Raw genomic sequence first — 20,321 nt, forward strand, 5'->3', positions numbered from 1 at the left:
GTGACCAGCCAAGTGGCTGCGGCCAGTGGGCAAATGCAAACGAGCCCTATTGGCACAACTTCCAGCAGACATGTGTGTTCAGAAAACAGAGCTCCTGCCGCCCCCTGGTGGTGGCAGGTGCATTCTGTGACCAGATACTACCACTACGCAATGGCAAAGGATAACTTCATCAAACACCAGGAAGTACTATGTTAATACCCCAGAGCAGAAGGAAAATAGCAAGTCTCCAGAAACCAACCCTGAAGGCACAGAAATTTACAATCTGAATGACAGAGAATTCAAAATGGTTGTCATAAAGAAACTCAATGAGTTACAAGAAAGCTCAGAAACACAGTTCAATGAACTCAGGAATAAAATTAACGAGCAGATAGAATTCTTCACCAAAGAGATTGAAACTCTAAAAAAAAAACCAAACAAACAGAAATTCTGGAGATGAAGAACATAATTAATCAGACAAAAAACAGTCTAGAAACATTAAAAAAACAGAGCTGATGTTAGGGAGGACAAAATTAGTAATTTAGAGTACAGAAATACAGAAATGCTTAAGGTGGGGGAGGACAGAATACCAAGACTTAAAATAATGAAGAAATTCTTTGAGAAATATCCCACTCAGTTAGGAAATGCAACATAAAGATTATGGGTATTCCAGGGGGAGAAGAGAAGGAGAAATGAGCAGAGAGCTTGTTTAAAGAAATAGTAGCTGAGAACTTCCCAAACCTGGAGATAGAACTGGACTTACAAGTACATGAAGTCAATAGAACTCCTAATTACATCAATGCAAAGAGAACTTTTTGAAGGCATATAAGAGTAAAACTGCAAAAGTCAATGACAAAGAAAAAATATTAAGGGCAGCAATGCAGAAGAAATAATCTACAAAGGAACCTCTATCAGGCTTTCAGTGGATTTTTCCACAGAAATGTTACAGGCTAGGAGAGAGTAGAATGATATATTCAAAATTTTGAAAGACAAAGACTTACAGCCAAGAACACTCTACCCAGTGAAAATATCCTTCAGATATGATGGAGAAATAAAATCTTTCCCAGATAAACAAAAGCTCAGGCAGTTCATTGCCACAAGACCCCCCTACAAGAAATGATCAAGAAGGTCTTCATACCTGGAGAGTGACGTCAGCATCATGGCAGAGTGAGCTTTCCCGTGAATTCTTCCCCCACAAGATACAACAAAAGCAACAGCCACAGACCAACAACGGAATCCCAGACAGTGAAAACCTAGAGCGGAGGGATCCACACTGCCGCACATCTGAGAGCGGAACGTGCTGCGCCCCCGGAGGAAGTGGGGAGAGGTAAGGAGAACTCCTCTCCCTCCCCATCAGATCAGCGATCCCGGTCTGCGCGGCTTCCAGAGAGGGGGGAGGGGCGGCCCTCGGCGGGAAAACTGTAGCTCTTCGGGCTCTCTCAGCCAGTGGGAAACTCCCGCACAGAGGACTCAGAGGAGCCACAGGGCTACCATCAACATCTGAGTACCCCAGAGAGTGGATAAAGAGGGGCAAACGAGAAGCCTCCCACATCAGGGACCCAGAGGGCAAAAGAGAGAGCTCCCCCCTCCCTGCAACCTGGAGTCTGCAGCTCGACCAGACCTAGCGATCCAAGGCAGACCTGAACAAACTGGACTGGACCCGTGGATCGCAGCGGGAAAAAAAAAAACAAAACAAAATTGCGGATCGCAGCAGAAAAACTGGGGCAGCGCACAGGGGGCTTAGACTACACAGCCCTTTACAACCAGACAGTGGCGGCAGGTGGAAATTGCAACCAGAGACTTCCAGGATGAGGAAAATCAAAACCAACACAGGAACCACGATGCAAAAATATATGAAATCACCAGACCAGAAACAAAATGACAAGCACCCAGAAATCAACCCCGAAGACACAGAAATCCATAAACTAAATGACAGAGATTTCAAAATAGCTATCATAAAAACACTCAACGAAATACGAGACAACACAGACAAACAATTCAATGAGATTAGGAGTTTCTTCACAAAAGAGATTGAAATCATAAAGAAAAACCAATCAGTGCTGATGGAGATGAAGAACACGATGGAGGAGATATAGGAGAATCTGGAATCTTTAAAGAACAGAGCTGACAATATGGAGGAAAGAATTAGTACTTTAGAGGATAGGAATACAGATATACTCCAGATGGAAGAAGAGAGAGAACTAAGACTAAAAAGAAATGAAGAAAGACTCCGAGAAATATCTGACTCTATTAGAAAATGTAACATAAGAATTATACGTATTCCTGAGGGAGAGGAGAGGGAAAGAGGAACAGAGAGCCTATTCAAGGAAATAATAGCTGAAAATTTCCCAAATCTGGGGAAGGAGCAGGAAATACCAGTAAGCAAAGCCAACAGGACACCTATATATATTAACAGACAAAGGCCTTCACCACCACACCTAGTGGTAAGGCTAGCCAGGGTCAACGACAAAGAAACAATATTAAGGGCAGCTAGACAAAAACAAAAAATAACGTACAAAGGAACTCCCATCAGGCTCTCAGCGGATTTCTCAACAGAAACTTTTCAGGCTACAAGAGACTGTAATGATATATTCAAAATACTAAAAGACAAAAACTTTCAGCCAAGAATACTCTATCCAGCAAAAATATCCTTCAAATATGATGGAGAAATAGTAACTCTCCCAGATAAACAAAAGCTAAGGGAGTTCATGGCCACGAGACCCCCACTACAAGAAATACTCAAGAAGGCCCTCAGGCCTGAAAAAAAGAAGAGAAAGGAAACACAAAGCTTGGAGGAAGGAGAAAAGTAGGTAGACAAAATCAGAGAAATAGTAGATCTTTACCGGAATAGGTTAGCAACCACTTAAATACTAAACTCAAAGATCAAAGGAAGAAATTCACCAAAAATAAATTTAACCTCATCACTGTAAACACACAGCCACAACACAAGATAGAATAAGGTATAACAAGAGCAACTTAGAAGGGGAAGAGGAAAGTGACTGAATTGACTTAGTATAAGGAAATAGGAGGCTATCAGATAATGGACTATCTCATACACAAGATTTTTTGCCCAAACCTCAAGGTAACCACTAAACAAATAATCAAAGCAAAACCACATATGATAAACAAAGAGAAAACTAGAAGAGTCATAAGACAAAACAACCAAACTGAATTGGCAGTCCAAAACAAATGGGACAAGAAACAAAGGAAATGCAAAAGAACCAGAAAATAAGTGACAAAACAGCAACATTCAGCCCTCATATTTCAATAATTACCCTAAATGTAAATGGATTGAACTCTCCAATCAAAAGATACAGAGTGGCAGCATGGATTAAAAAGCAAGACCCAACAATATGCTGCCTTCAGGAAACACATCTTAGCACTAAAGACAAGCACAGGCTCAGAGTGAAAGGATGGAAGACAATACTCCAAGCTAATGGCAAACAAAAGAAAGCAGGTGTTGCCATACTCATATCAGACAAAGTAGACTTCAAGATAAAACAGGTTAAGAAAGACAAAGAAGAGAACTATATAATGATAAAAGGGACACTCCATCAAGAAGACATATCACTTATAAATATATATGCACCCAACATAGGAGCACCAATGTACATAAAACAACTATTAACAAACCTAAAAGGAGAAATCAACAACAACACAATAATAGTAGCGGATCTTAACACCCCACTTACAGCAATGGATAGATCATCCAGACAAAAAGTCAATAAAGAAATAGTAGACTTAAATGAAAAACTGGACGAGATGGACCTAGTAGACATATACAGAGCACTCCACCCAAAAACAGCTGACTACACATTCTTCTCAAGCGCGCATGGAACATTCTCTAGGATAGACCATATGTTGGGAAACAAAGCAAGCCTCAATAAATTTAAGAAGATTGAAATCATAACAAGCATCTTTTCAGACCATAAGGCTATGAAACTGGAAATGAACCAGGAAAAAAAAACTGGGAAAGTGACAAAAATGTGGAGATTAAACAACATGCTACTGAACAACCAATGGATCATTGATGAAATTAAAGGAGAAATCAAAAACTATCTGGAAACAAATGAAAATGAAAATATGCCATACCAAACCATATAGGATGCAGCAAAAGCGGTCCTGAGAGGGAAACTCATAGCGATACAAGCCCACCTTAACAAACAAGAAAAGTCCCTAATAGGCAACCTTAAATTACACCTAACAGAACTAGAAAAAGAAGAACAAACAAAGCCCAAAGCCAGCAGAAGGAGAGAAATAATAAAAATCAGAGCAGAAATAAATGATATTGAGACCAAAAAAACAGTAGAAAGGATTAATGAAACAAAGAGTTGGTTCTTCAAGAAGATAAACAAAATCGACAAACCCTTAGCCAGGCTTACTAAGAAAAAAAGAGAAAAGGCTCAAGTAAATAAAATTAGAAATGAAAGAGGAGAAATTACAACGGATACCATGGAAATACAGAGGATTATAAGAGAATACTATGAGAAATTGTATGCCAACAAATTGGACAATCTAGAAGAAATGGATAAATTCTTAGACTTATACAACCTCCCAAAATTGAACCAAGAAGAAATGGAGAATCTGAATAGACCAATAACAAGTAAAGAGATTGAAATAGTAATCAAAAACCTCCCAAAAAATAAAAGTCCAGGACCAGATGGCTTCTCCAGTGAATTTTACCAAACATTCAAAGAAGATTTAATACCCATCCTCCTCAAACTATTCCAAAAAATAGAGGAAGATGGAACACTTCCTGAATCATTCTATGAGGCCAACATCACCCTGATACCAAAACCAGACAAAGACAATACAAAGAAAGAAAATTACAGGCCAATATCGCTGATGAACATTGATGCAAAAATCCTCAACAAAATATTGGCAAACCGAATACAACAATACATTAAAAAGATCATACACCATGATCAAGTGGGATTTATACCAGAGACGCAGGGATGGTTCAACATCCGCAAATCAATCAACATGATACATCACATCAACAAAACAAAGAATAAAAACCACATGATCGTCTCAATAGATGCAGAGAAGGCATTTGACAAGATACAATCTCCATTTATGATAAAAACTCTCAATAAAATGGGAATAGAAGGAAAGTACCTCAACATAATAAAGGCCATATATGACAAACCCACAGCTAACATCATACTCAGCGGGGAAAGACTGAAAGCCATTCCTCTGAGAACAGGAACGAGGCAGGGCTGCCCACTCTCACCACTCCTGTTCAACATAGTACTGGAGGTTTTGGCCAGAGCAATTAGGCAAGAAAAAGGAATAAAAGGAATCCAAATAGGTAACGAAGAAGTGAAACTCTCACTATTTACAGATGACATGATTGTATATATAGAAAACCCTAAAGAATCTGTTGGAAAACTGTTAGAAACAATCAACAACTACAGCAAAGTTGCAGGGTACAAAATCAATCTACAAAAATCAGTTGCATTTCTATATGCTAATAATGAACTAACAGAAAGAGAGCTCAAAAAGATAATACCATTTACAATTGCATCAAAAAGAATAAAATACCTAGGAATAAATCTTACCAAGGAGGTGAAGGACCTATACAATGAGAACTACAAGACATTATTGAGGGAAATCCACGATGACATAAAGAAATGGAAAGATATCCCATGCACGTGGATTGGAAGAATAAACATAGTTAAAATGTCTATATTACCTAAAGCAATCTACAGATTCAATGCAATCCCAATCAGAATCCCAATGACATTCTTCACAGAAATAGAAAAAAGAATACTAAAATTTATATGGGGCAACAAAAGACCCCGAATAGCTAAAGAAATCCTAAAGAAAAAGAACAAAGCAGGAGGCATCACAATTCCTGACTTCAAAACATACTACAAAGCAATAGTAATCAAAACAGCATGGTACTGGTACAAAAACAGACACACAGATCAATAGAACAGAATTGAAAGCCCAGAAATAAAACCACACATATACGGACAGCTAATTTTCAACAAAGATGCTAAGAACATGCAATGGAGAAAGGAAAGTCTCTTCAATAAATGGTGTTGGGAAAACTGCACAGCCATATGCAAAAGAACGAAAGCGGACCACGTGCTATCGCCATTCACAAAAATTAACTCAAAATGGATCAAAGACCTGAAGGTGAGACCTGAAACTATAAAACTCATAGAAGAAAATGTAGGCAACACACTATTTGACATTGGTCATAAAGGAATCTTTTCGGATGACATGCCTACCCAGACTAGGGAAACTAAAGAAAAAATAAACAAGTGGGACTTTATCAGATTAAAGAGCTTTTATAAGACAAATGAAACCAGAATCAAGAGGAACAAACAACCAACCAGCTGGGAGAGAATATTTGCAAAACATACATCTGACAAGGGGTTGATCTCCATAATATATAAAGAACTCACACAACTGAACAACAAAAAAACAAACAACCTGATCAAAAAATGGGCAGAGGAAATGAACAGACACTTCTCCAAGGAAGATATACAGATGGTGAATAGGCACATGAAAAGATGCTCAACATCACTAATCATCAGGGAAATGCAAATCAAAACAACACTAAGATACCACCTCACGCCCGTTAGAATGGCTATAATCACCAAGACAAAAAACAACAAATGTTGGAGAGGATGTGGAGAAACAGGAACCCTCATACACAGCTGGTGGGAATGCAAATTGGTGCAGCCTCTATGGAAAACGGTATGGAGATTCCTCAAAGAATTAAAAATAGAGATGCCCTATGATCCAGCCATCCCACTACTGGGAATCTATCCAACGCACCTGAAATCAACAATCCAAAGAGGCTTATGCACCCCTATGTTCATTGCAGCATTATTCACCATAGCCAAGAAGTGGAAGCAACCTAAGTGTCCCTCGACTGACGATTGGATTAAGAAGATGTGGTATATATATACAATGGAATACTACTCAGCCATAAAAAAAGACAAAATCGTCCCATTTGCAACAACATGGATGGGCCTGGAGCATATTATGTTAAGTGAAATAAGCCAGAAAGAGAAAGACAAACACTGTATGATCTCACTCATATGTGGAATATAAACCAACACATGGACAGAGAAAACTGGACTGTGGTTACCAGGGCAGTGGGGGTGGGGTTGGGCACAAGGGGTGAAGGGAGTCATATATGTGGTGATGGACAAACAAAAATGTACAACCCAAAATTTCACAATGTTAGAAACCATTAAAACATCAATAAAATAAATAAATAAATAAATAAAAAACTCAAAAAAAAAAAAAGAAGGTCTTCATACCTGAAAAAAAATTAAGAGTTTACAACACCTTGAGCAAGGAGATATATAGGCAGCCCAAATCAGAAAACTGCAGTTCTCTCTCAGAACAGGTTAGCAAACACCTAATTATAACACTAAAGGCAAAGGGAAAGAGAACATTAAAAATAACTATAATCACTTCATTTTAACCAGAAACTCACAACAAAAAACAGAATAATTTGTGGCAACAATAACTTAGTTGGGGACGAGGAAAGGGATGGAACATGCTTAGAATAAGGAAATAAGAGGCTATCATAAAATGGACAATCTCATCTATGAGATATTTTATGCAAACCTCACAGTAACTACTAAATAAAAAGTCAGAACAGAGACACTAATGATAAATAAAGAGAAACCTAAGAAAACCATCATAGAGAACCACCAAACTGAATTGGCAGTCTGAAAAACATGGGATGAACAACAAGGGAAATACAGAAAACCCGGAAAACAAGTGATAAAACAGCAGCATTAAGCTCTCATATATCAATAATCACTCTAAATATAAAGGGATTGAATTCTCCAATCAAAAGACACAGAATAGCTGGATGGATTAAAAACAAGATCCAAAAATATGCTGCCTCCAGGAAACACATCTCAGCTCTAAAGACAAACACAGGCTCAGAATGAAGGGATGGAAGAAGATACTCCAGGGTAATGGCAAACAAAAGAAAGTAGGTGTTGCCATACTTATATCAGACGAAGTAGACTTCAAGATAAAAAAGGCAATGAGTGAGAAAGAGGGGCAGTATATAATGATAAAAGTGACACTCCACCAAAAGGACATAACACTTATAAATATATACGCACCTATCACAGGAGCACCAAAGTACATAAAGCAACTATTAACAGACCAAAAGGGAGAAATTAACAGCAACACAATAATAGTAGGAGAACTCAACACCCCACTTACATCAATGGCTTAGATCATCCAGACAGAAAGTCAACAAGGAAATAGTGGGATTAAATGAAAAACTAGACCAGATGGACTTAATAGATGTATATAGAACACATCCAAAACGAGCAGATTACACATTCTTCTCAAGTGCACATGAAACATTCTCAAAGATAGACCATATGTTGGGAAACAAGGCAAGCATCAATAAATTTAAGATGATTGAAGTCATATCAAACATCTTTTCTGACCATAATGCTACAAAACTAGAAATAAACTACAAGAACAAAGCTGGGAAAGTGACAAACGTGTGGAGACTAAACAACATGCTACTGAACAAACAATAGACCAATGAAGAAATTAAAGGAGAAATCCAGAAATATCTAGAGATAAATGAAAATGAAAATACACCATACTAACTCATATGGGATGAAGCAAGTGGTCCTAAGAGGGAAATTCATAGCAATACAGGCCCACCTTAACAAACAAGAAAAATATCAAAGAAGTCATCTTAAACTACACCTAACAGAACTAGAAAAAGAAGAATAAACAAAGCCCAAAGTCAGCAGAAGGATGGAAATAATAAAAATTAGAGCAGAAATAAGTGAAATAGAAACCAAAAAAACAATATAAAGGATCAATGGAACCAAGAGCTGGTTCTTTGAGAAGATAAACAAAATTGATAACTCCCTAGCCAGACTCACTAAGAAAAAAAGAGAGAAGGCTCAAATAAATAAAATTAGAAATGAAAGAGGAGAAATTACAATGGACTCCACAGAAACACAAAGGATGATAAGAGAGTACTATGAAAAACTATATACCAATAAATTAGACAATCTAGAAGAAATGGATAAATTCTTAGACTCATACAATCTCCCAAAACTGAACCAAGAAGAAATAGAGAATCTGAATAGACCAATCACAAGTAAAGTGATTGAAACTATAATCAAAAACCTCCCCCAAAATAGAAGTCCAGAACCAGACTGCTTCTCTGGAGAATTCTACCAAACATTCAAATAAGACTTAATACCTGTCCTTCTATACTGTTCCAAAAATTGAGGAAGATGAAAAACTTCCTAACTCATTTGACAAGACCCACATCACCCTTATCCTAAAGCCAGACAAGGACAACACAAAGATGAAAATTAGAGGCCAACATCACTGATGAACATAGATGCAAAAATCCTCAACAAAATTTTGGCAAACTGAATACAGCAATACATCAGAAAGATCATACACCATGATCAAGTGGGATTTATACCTGGGATGCAGGGATGGTTCAAAATCTGCAAATCAATCAATGTAATACACCACATTAACAAAATGAGCAATAAAAACCATGTGATCATCTCAACAGATGCAGAGAATGCATTTGACATGATCCATATTCCTTTTATGATAAAAACTCTCAAGAAAATTGGTATAGAAGGAAAGTACCTCAACATAATAAGGCCATATATGACAAACCCACAGCCAACATCATACTCAACAGGGAAAAGCTGAGAAGCCATCCCTCTGAGAACGCGAACAAGACAAGGGTGCCCACTCCCTCCACTCTTATTCAACATAGTGCTGGAGGTTTTCGCCAGAGCAATTAGGAAAGAAAAAGAAATAAAATGTATCCAAACTAGAAAGGAAGAAGTGAAACTCTCGCTGTTTGCAGATGACCTCATTTTATATATAGAAAACCCTAAAGAATCCGTTGGAAAACTATGAGAAATAAATAACTACAGCAAAGCTTCAAAATGAACTTACAAAAATCAGTTGCATTTCTCTACTCTAATAGCGAAATAACAGAAAGAGAACTCAAGAATACAATCCCGTTTACAATTGCAGCAAAAAAAATAAAATATCTAGGAATACATTTAACTAAGGAGGTGAAAGACTTATACAGTGAAAACTATAAGATATTATTGAAAGAAATCGATAGTGATATAAAGAAATGGAATGATATTCCATGCATATGGATGGGAAGAATAAACATAGTCAAAATTTGCATAGGACCTAAAGGAATCTACATATTCAATGCAATCCCAACGAGAAAACCCAAAATAAAATTTTGTATGGTGTAAGATATTGGTCTACTTTCATTCTTTTGCATGTGGCTGTCCAGTTTTCCCAACACCATTTATTGAAGAGATTTTCCTTTCTCCATTGTATGTTCTTGGCTCCTTTGTCGAAGATTAGCTGTCCATAGACGTGTGGTTTTATTTCTGGGCTCTCAATTCTGTTCCATTGATCCGTGTGTCTGTTCTTGTGCCAGTACCAGGCTGTTTTGATTACTATAGCTTTGCAGTATATTTTGAAGTCCAGGATTGTGATGCCTCCAGCTTTGTTCTTTTTTCTCAGGATTGCTTTGGCTATTCTGGTTTGTTGCCCCATATGAATTTTAGGATTCTTTGTTCTATTTCCGTGAAGAATGTCATTGGGAGTCTGATTGGGATTGCATTGAATCTGTAGATCGCTTTAGGAAGTATGGACATTTTAACTACATCTATTCCTCTAATCCGTGTGCATGGAACATCTTTCCATTTCTTTACATCATCATCGATATCTTTCAATAATGTCTTATAGTTTTCATTGTAGAAGTCTTTCACCTCCTTGGTTAAATGTATTCCTAGATATTTTATTCTTTCTGCTGAGATTGTAAATTGGACTCTGTACTCTTGAGTTCTCTTTCTGTTAATTCATTATTAGAGAAATGCAACTCATTTTTGTAAGTTGATTTTGTACCCTGCAACTTTGCTGTAGTTGTTGATTATTTCTAATAGTTTTCCAATAGATTCCTTAGGGTTTTCTATATATAAAATCATGTCGTTTGCAAAGAGTGAAAGTTTCACTTCTTCATTGCCTATCTTGACTCCGTTTATTTCTTTTTCTTGTGTAATTGATCTGACCAAAACCTTCAGTACTATGGTGAATAAGACTGGTGAGTGTGCGCACACTTGTCTTGTCCCTGTTCTCAGAGGGTTGGCTTTCAGTTTTTCCCTGTTGAATATGATTTTGCTTGGGGGTTTGCTGTATATGGCCTTTATTATGCTGAGGTAGTTTCTTTCTATATCCATTTTATTGAGAGTTTTTATCATAAATGGATGTTAGATCTTGCCAAATACTTTCTCTGCATCTATTGAGATGATCATGTGATTTTTATTCCTCATTTTGTTAATGTGGTGTAACACATTGATTGATTTGTGGATCTTGAGCCATCCCTGCATCCCTGGTATAAATCCCACTTGATCATGATGTATGATCCTTTTAATGTATTGCTGTATTCGCCCTGCCTATATTTTGTTGAGGATTTTTGTATCTATGTTCATCACCGATATTGGCCTGTAATTTTCCTTCTTTCTGTTGTCGTTGTCTGGTTTTGGGATCAGGGTGATTTGGGCCTCACAGAAGGAGTTAGCAGGCATTCCATCTTCCTCAATTTTTTGGAATAGTCTGAGAAGGATAGGTATTAAGTCCTTTTCGAATATTTGGTAAAATTCTTCAGACAAGCCACCTGCTCCTAGACTTTTGTTTTTTGGGAGTTTTTTGATTACTGTTTCAATCTCTTTACTTATGATTGGTCTATTCAGATTCTCTATTTCTTTTTGATTCAGTTTTGGGAGGTTGTATGAGTCTAAGAATTTATCCATTTCTTCTAGGTTATCCTACTTGTTGGCATATATCTTTTCATAGGACTCTCTTATCATCCTTTGTATTTCTGTGGTGTCCATTGTAATTTCTCCTCTTTCTTTCCAATTTTATTTATTTGAGCCTTCTTTCTTTTTTCTTAGTGAGTCTGACTAAGGGTTTGCCAATTTTGTTTATCTTCTCAAAGAACCATCTCTTGGTTCCATTCTACTTTTTTGTTTGTTCGTTTCTATTTCATTTATTTATGCTCTAATTTTTATTAGTTCCCTCCTTCTGCTGACTTTGGATTTTGTTTTTTCTTCTTTTTCTAGTTCTGTTAGTTGTAGTTTAAGATGACTTATTTGAGGTTTTTCTTGTTTGTTAAGGTGGGGCTGTATTGCCATGAATTAACCTCTTAGACCGCTTTTGCTGCATCCCATAGGAGTTGGTATGATGTAGTTTCATTTTCATTTCTTTCCAGATATTTTTTGATTTCTCCTTTGATTTCTTCATTGATCCAATGGTTGTTACGTAGCATGTTGTTTAGTCTCCATATATTTGTGACTTTCCCAGATTTTTTCTTGCAGTCGATTTCTAGTTTCAAACCACTATGGTCTGAAAAGATGCTTGATATGATTTCAGTCTTCTTAAATTTATTGAGGCTTGCCTTGTTTCCCAACATATGGTCTATCTTTGAGAATGTGCCATGTGTACCTGAGAAGAATGTGTACACTGCTGTTTTTGGATGAAGTGTTCTATATATACCTATTAAGTCCATCTAGTCTAGATAATATCTTATTACGATTTTGATTTGCATTTCCTTGATGGTTAATGATGTTGAGTACCTTTTCATGTACCTATTGGCCATCTGTATATCTTTATAGGTCTTACATCATTCCCTTCTTATAGCAACTCTTTGAGATAGGTGCTATCATCACCCCCATTTTCCATATGAGGAAACTGAAGCACAGAGAGGCAAAGAGATGTGCTCAGGGTCACACAGCTGATTGGCAGTAGAGCCAGGATTTGAGCTCAGAGTCCATGCTTTTAGCTTTTATGCTGCATTGATTCCTGAAAAGTAGTCTCATCTGTTTGTCTTTCTGTGTCATGTTTATCCATATGGACCTCTTTGCAAAGGTATAAACAGGACACAGACAACTTACTGTAACACCTGGTTTCAGAATGTTGAAGTGGCCCACTGCTGGCCATTTAAAAAAGTTCCTAAATATTCTGGTTTTCTTATTCCCTGTCTTTTGGGTGATATTTAAGAGGTTTCCTTCTTTCTTTTTATTCTATCCAGAATGGACCTACTGTGAAAAATCTTTGGTAAGACAATTTTTTTTCAAATTTTGTGCCTTGTGATTGGACCCTGTGGTCAGTAGGCGGGGTAACTGGGTGATTTGGTACATTCTACAACATGACAGCGCATTGCCAGACAGGGCTCCAGAAAAAGAGGAAACTAGAGTCATGCAGATGGTTCCTCATATTCCCACCAACTCGACACTATATGTTTTGAATTTAATTTTTCTAATCTAATATGTGCATAAAGTACCTTAAGTGTGGCTATTTTACCTTTTTTAAACTTCCAAAAAAACGGTGAACTTTTCCACTGATTTGTGGCCTGGATTTCCTCTTGTGTACAATATCCCTTAACTCCTTTGACCTTTTGAAGATGATGTTGTATATTTAGGGCAGCTCCTCAGATCTGTGGATGAATCACTGCTGTCAGGACTGGTGGGGCTGGAAACATCCTGAGCCCACGTGGACACTGTGTTGGGAGCTGTTGAGAGCTTTACAGATCTACTCCACTTTAACTGCCACAAACTCCTGTGCAAGCTGACAGATATTATTCCCTCTGCTGTCTAGAGACTTATGGTCAGCTAAGGTGCCAGGCAGAAAATGGAGTGTTTTACTTGTATTACTGCATCTGAATGCTCCCTGGAATGTTCAAGTGTGGTTGCTATTAGCAGCTCCACTTTGCAAGTGGGGAAACAGAGGCTCAGAGAAGTTAAATCTCTGTCTTGAGGCTGTGCTCCACTTGGTGGTGGTGGACTCAAGCCCAGGTATCTCTGGTTTCGTACCTCATGCTCTTTCCCACTCTGCTCTCCTGCCTCCCAATGGGGAAACTTAGGCCCAAAGAGGTGAAGTACAGAGCTCAGCTCCTTCTGGAACACACTGCCTTAGCTATGTTCGCCGTGTGCCTCTTCCTAAGGAGAGTTCCTTTTAAGGTGAAACCACGTTTTATTAAATAGAATATGAACTATTTTCTTTGGAAAATTTAAAAAAACATAACAGCTTTCCTGAGATATAAAATTCACATACCATATGATTCACACACTCCAAGTGTACAATTCAGTGGTTTTAGTATATTCACAGAGATGTGTGACTTTTCTTTTGAGAGTTTTAAAATGTAATCATTCCAGTTTCTTTGTGTGTTGACGACATCTGTCTCCCCTTGATCACACTTGTTCTCTTTGCTGCCTTCTTCCTGCCTTTCCTTGTTTTCCTCCATGTATTAAGGCCTTAGGATATCCCAGGATTCAGGCTGAAACTGTTTAAAAAAATCTTTTTTCAGCAGACTTTATTTTTTTAGAGCAGTTTTGGGTTCACAACGAAATTGAGTGGAAGTTACAGAGATTTCCCACACACCTCTTGCCCCCCCCGCCACAGTATTCCCCACTATGAACGTCCCGCACTGGAGGGAACATTTGTTACAATCAATGAGCCTGCACTGACACATGATTATCACCCAAATTCCACAATTTACATTTGGGTTTAGGCTGAGACTTCCCATGCATGGTCTCATTCAGTCCTCAGAGTAGCCCTGTGCGATCATTACCAATATGCCCATTTTACAGGTGAGCAAGTGGAGGACCAGGGGAGTTATGTGCCTCGCACAAGGTCACACAGCCAATGCCTAGCAGATCCACTTCGGCGAACTACCTCCCTCTGCTCATGGTTCCTTTTGGGTCTTCTCTCCCTGGAGGCAAGAAACTGGCTGGTCCTCACCAGGTGTGTGAGGCCCCTCAGAGGATGAGCTTGGGCATGTGTCCCCAGTGCAACTCATCCCAGAGCTGCCTCAGCCATAGGGAGAACCACTGTGCATCTTGTTTTCCCACCTCTCTCTAGATTCCCTGGAAGAAAGGCGGCTGATCTCCCCTCATGGAGATGTAGAATTCAGCAAAGTGGCTCAGAGGCCCCGTGGAGACACTGAGGCCCCCATCAGCTGTAGCTCCTGCCCGGGGCCTCCAGCAGTGTTGCCTTGGGGGACAGCACTCCATCTCATCCAGCTCCTCGTAGGAACAAACCTGTCTACCACACAGACTTTACCCATGAGCCCGTTGGGAGCCCAGGCCTCATCCTCACTCCCTTTGAGGCCAGGGGGCATGTTTCCAGGGGACCCAGGGGCCTCCCAGCCCCCTCAGCCCTCCCCAGGACCTCCAATCCCCCCAGCAGCCTCCACTCTACCTCCACCCTCTCCCGGGTCTCCTAGGCCACCTCCTGTCACTCCTGAGCGCTCGTCCACAGCCTCTGGGGCCCCCACACCTGCCTGAAGCCCGTCTCTTCCTTCTGTCGTCCTGACTGAAGCTTCAGCCCTTTCCACGACAGGGCCCAGCCCCTCAGAGACCCCTGTCACCCTCCTCGGGCCTCACAGACACTCTCCCATTACCTCCAGACTCTCTGCAGCCCTGGTGGCCACCACCAGCCCCTAATCTGAGTAGGTGGCAGGAATAATGAATTTGGAGCGAGGAGCATGAAAGCCAAAGACTGTAGAGATGCAAAGGACTTGGAGACCATTTTGTCCAGTAAGACACAAAAGGTGGTGGTGAAGTGTGAGGTCTGGGGTGCCCGTGAACCCAGGTTTGAGCCCTACTCAGCTGTGATGAGCTGTGAGAACTTCGGTCTCCACTCCTTCGTCTGTATAATGGGATCGTGACGGTCCTAGCTCATGGAGTTGTGATGATGGCCTGTGGTAATGCCTCCATCAGTCTCGGTGGTTTCTGCCTGTGACCTCTTGCAGCCCACCCAGCCTCATGATGCCACCTGGGATCTAACTTCAGGATGAAAGTGTGGAACACTGGTGGCCTCCACGTTGCAACTTCTCAACCAGCCAGCTGTCAACACGGTAGTGGCTACAAGTCAGTGCCAATTTTCTCATCGCCATCCCTCTGTGCAGTAAAAGAGGTAAACACGTTTTAATACTGGTCCCCGCTCTCCATATAACTCAAGTAAATGGCATTCATTTTGAATGTTAAAAAACAGCCAGGGAGGGGAGGATGGGAGGACAGCTGTGAACATTTTCCCCAAGTTCGTCCAAGTATAAAAACAAGCTTATCCGGGATCCACTCCCCCTCCCCCATTTATAGCTGAGACCACAGATGCCCAGAGAGGTTAGGAGAGTGTCCTAAGTTGGCACAGATTATGAGGGCTGAGCTAGGAGGTAAGCCCCATTCTTCTGACTCCCAGTCTGAACTTTGCTCCTTTACATCCCACCTGGTTGGGTTCTTCTGTTGCAGTTTCAGAGAGACAGTTGAGGCCCACAGTTTATGGTGGGGCACTATGACCATTCTATCTTAGTTTGGGCTCCCCCAGAAGAAGACTCAGAGATCAATATCTGGGGGAGAGGCACTGACCTGGGAAGTGGTCCCAGAGAGCATGTGAGGGAGGGGTAGGTGAGACAGAGAAGGAAGAAAACCAATCAGGTGCATTGAAGAGCAGGTCACTGATACAGACAATTGGCACCCAGTCCTTCTGTGGAGCCTCTGGGAGACTGTGTACCACACACCTCAGAATTGTCCCCCTGAGGCCCTGAGGATGCCACCCTTGTCCCTTTCCTGCTCCTGGGCTGTTGGGTCTCCAGCGCATCCAGCTGGCCGTAACCCAAAGTTCAAGCCTGGGTCCTGTCTGCTCGCTCCCAGGCACAGGAAGGCCCAGGGGAGGAGGTGTGGATGCTGTCTACAGAGGACCTCCTGGCTGGACCAGGGCTCTTGCTGCCTCACATTGTGGTCAACACAGCCCCTTCTCAGGATGCCTGGGGGGCTCGGCGGCATCCTCCTTCCCCCCGTGGGCAGGCAGTGTCCTCGTGACATGTTGGAAGGCCCCCGTGGGATTCGACTTGGAAAGAACATGTTCTGCCCACAATAAGCCTCAGTGTGCACGGCCCCTGCCCAGGGCTGGCTGGCTTGTGGAGGCTGGAGGACCACCTTCAAGACCCATGATTGGTGCGTAGCGCTTTTCATGAATGGGGTGAGCTGGTCTGATTCTCAGGAGCCTGAGGTCCAACAGGCAGGGGGTGGGTTTCTTTCCTTGAGTGAATTCACCCCACATTTTCGTTCACCTAGGGTTCCACATTTAGGATTTGAGAAGCAGTCGAGGATGGGGAGAGTATGTAGAAGACTGTTCCACCATGTCTGTTTTACTGGACCTGGGAAGATCCCCCAGGACCAAACCAGCAGACCCAGTTCAAGAGGCCTGGTTTTGGAGGTTATTAGATGAATGGGTCTGAAGACAAACCACAGTAGATTTCTAATTAGGATAAACTTTCAGTGGTTTAAAGTTCCTTTCATTAACTTATTTTGAATGTGTAGTCGATCCATCCACATCATTAGAATTAAACATATGTAAAATTGTATTCAGTGAGACACCTCCTCCACCCCACACCTATCCTGTGCCCCTTATCTTTTCTACGATCTCTGGTTTTGGGGCATCCTTCCTCAGCTCCTCTATGTATATGTAAGCACCTTTTATTTTCTTTCTTTACAATCCAAAGATAGCAAAATATAGGCCCTATTGTCACCTGTTTTTGTTTTCCTCCCCAAAGCCCCAGTACATAGTTATATATCCTGGTTGTTATTCATTCTAGTTCTTCTGTGTGAGCCACCACCACAGCATGGCAACTGACAGACAAGTCTTGCGGTTCGGCGACTGGGAAGCAAACCTGGCCACCAAAGTGGTGACAGCACAAAATTTTAACCACTAGGCCATCAGGGCTGACTCTTGTCACCTGTTTTTGTTTTTTTATTTTCAACTAACAATCTCTTCTCAAGATCTTTCCATCCCAAGCAGCTGGCGAGCATACTCATTTTTTCTCTTTTAGAGCTGCATAGCGGCTCCTCGCATGCACACGCCAGAAGCTGTTTAAATATCTCCTGTGGGTGGACATTTGGGTCATTTCAAATATTGTTCTTTTAAAAGATGTTACAAAGAATAACCTCTTACTTACATCATTCTGGAAGTGTGCAAGTGTATCTTTAACAGAAATTCCCAGAGGTTAAGTTATTGGGCAAAAAAGTGTATGTATTTCTAATTTTGATGGATATTGCCAAATGGTGCTCCTTAAGGGTTGTACCAATTTACGTTCCCACCAGCAATGTTTGAGAATCCACATTTTGGGAGGGTCTGGTTTCCATAGATGAGAGGATCAGAGAACTGTGAGATGAAAATAACACTCCCAGACAAGTGTTAATGGACAGGATGGATTAGCTGAGTTTAGACTCATGAGGCCCCAAGGAAATGGAGAAAGATGAACAGAGGAGGAATGTGAATCCATCTTGTCTTGTGGAGCAAAGCAAGAAGTGTCAGATCAGATATGTCAGCACAGGCTTTTCCAGTCCAAATGATCTGTTCAGTGGGGAGCTGTTTTAGATTCTGTCTGGATCCAGGAACCCAGGGTGAGGGAGCAGAAGAGGGGCTGGCAGGGAGAGGCTGAGCTGCAGCTGCAGCAGCTGAGAAGGGGGAAGGAGGAAGGGTGTGGCCAGGACCAGGAGGACAGGGAGGGTCCAGGAAGACCTATCTGCATCCCCAGGACCTCCCACGTGGCCTGGGTCACTGGAGGCGCTCGGGAAATGTCAGAAACACAAACCCAGCAAAGGAGCCAGGACGCCATCAAATTCCTCCCCAGAAACCTGAGAAGTCCACTTCTTTGTCCCAGGACCAAATACGACTGGGACAGAATGTCAGTGGAGGCGGGAGGGACCCATCTGTTGTCTTAAGCAAGACCTCCATCAAATAAGATCCACTGTCTCATCTTATCCTAGTTGTTTCCTTTTAATAAGTAATCTCAAATTCATCACTCAGTCAACAAGTATTTATTGTGCGTCTGCTCTGTGCCAGGCTCTCCTCTTGCTGCTGGGGCTTCAACAGTTAAATGATCCCAGTCCCTCTCCTGGTGGATCTGAAACAAGCGCTCCCGTGAATGCATAATTACTGATGTGCCAAGTGCCATAAAGGAAAGGAGGGCTGTGCTCTGTGAGAAGGAATCAGGGAAAGATTCACAGGGAGGAGACATTTAAGCTGAGACCTGCAGGATGCTAGGCCCTAGCGGGTCAAGAAAAAGGGAACAGCAACCCAAAGGGAACAATGTGTGCAAAGGTCTGGGGGTGGAGAGGAGGTTTGTGTATTTGAGGAGGTGGAAGAAGGCCAGTGTGGTGTGAGCTCAGGCTAAGAGGGATCAAGGTGAGGCAGGGAAGGTAGGTAGGCACCAGAGCACACAGGGCTGGGCAACCACACCAAAGATTTGTTGTCTTATGCCAAGTGCAATTGGAAGGCATTAATGAAAGGTTTTAAGCACAGGAGGGATGTGATAAATTTATCTTTCAAAAAGATTGTTCAGCTGGGGAACATGGGCTAGAGGGGACATGAGTGACATTGGGAGACTCGGGGGGGGGGCTGGTGGAGCTCACCACACCCCTCTCTAGAGCCCAGCATCTTAAATATGTCTGAGTGATAAATGACAAATTGGGGAGTGATGTCACAAGACTTTCCAAAGCCATCTTGTTCTGAGCTCCCCAGAGTCACTCCCTCTCAGCAGGGGGCCAGCTGCAGCCCTGAGGCCAGTGTCTCCAGAGGGCTGTCTGGAATCCAGCTGTGGGCAGAGGCAGGAGCTATGGGAATTTTCCCACTGTGGGTGCCCAGGAGCACAGGACTATAACAGGTTTACTAGCAAACGAGGAACTGGGATCCAGCTCAGCTGACTTAAAGTGAAACAGATCCATTTGTGGCAAGACTTGTCAGAGCCTTTGATTGGGAAAGGTGCCTTGTGAACCTTGAGGAAGGGCCTGGAATGCAGCATGTTCCACGCTTATTTTGAAAATATATTTTCCATTGAACATCTTGCTACCAACCTCACTCTGATAAGCGCTGCTCTAAATAGTTCCTGTTTGCTACATGCTCAGCTGCTTCCCTCCCAACCTCACAATGTTCAGGGAACTGGAAAACCATCCTCTTTACTACTGATGGGGAAACAGGTCAGTTCAGTGTCTTGCAGCAGAGTGTTGAGGGGGTCTCAGGTGTTAGTCTTGGTCAACCAGCTAATCACAGAGAGCAGCTGGGGAGATTTTGGGGTGTCAGCTTCTGTCACCTCTCTGGCCCGTGTCTTACAGACATTACCGTCTGCCAGGCCTACTAGGAATGTCACCATCAGTGGTCACCTCCTCTGATCTCTTTCCTTCTATCCTGATCTTATTGGCTTTGGGAGAAATGAGAGGTTGCCTCCCTCAACCAAGAACTTAGGGGCCTGATTCTATGAGGAGGCAACG

The sequence above is a fragment of the Diceros bicornis genome, chromosome 31 (assembly GCF_020826845.1).
Source record: "Diceros bicornis minor isolate mBicDic1 chromosome 31, mDicBic1.mat.cur, whole genome shotgun sequence".
NCBI lineage: Eukaryota > Metazoa > Chordata > Mammalia > Perissodactyla > Rhinocerotidae > Diceros > Diceros bicornis.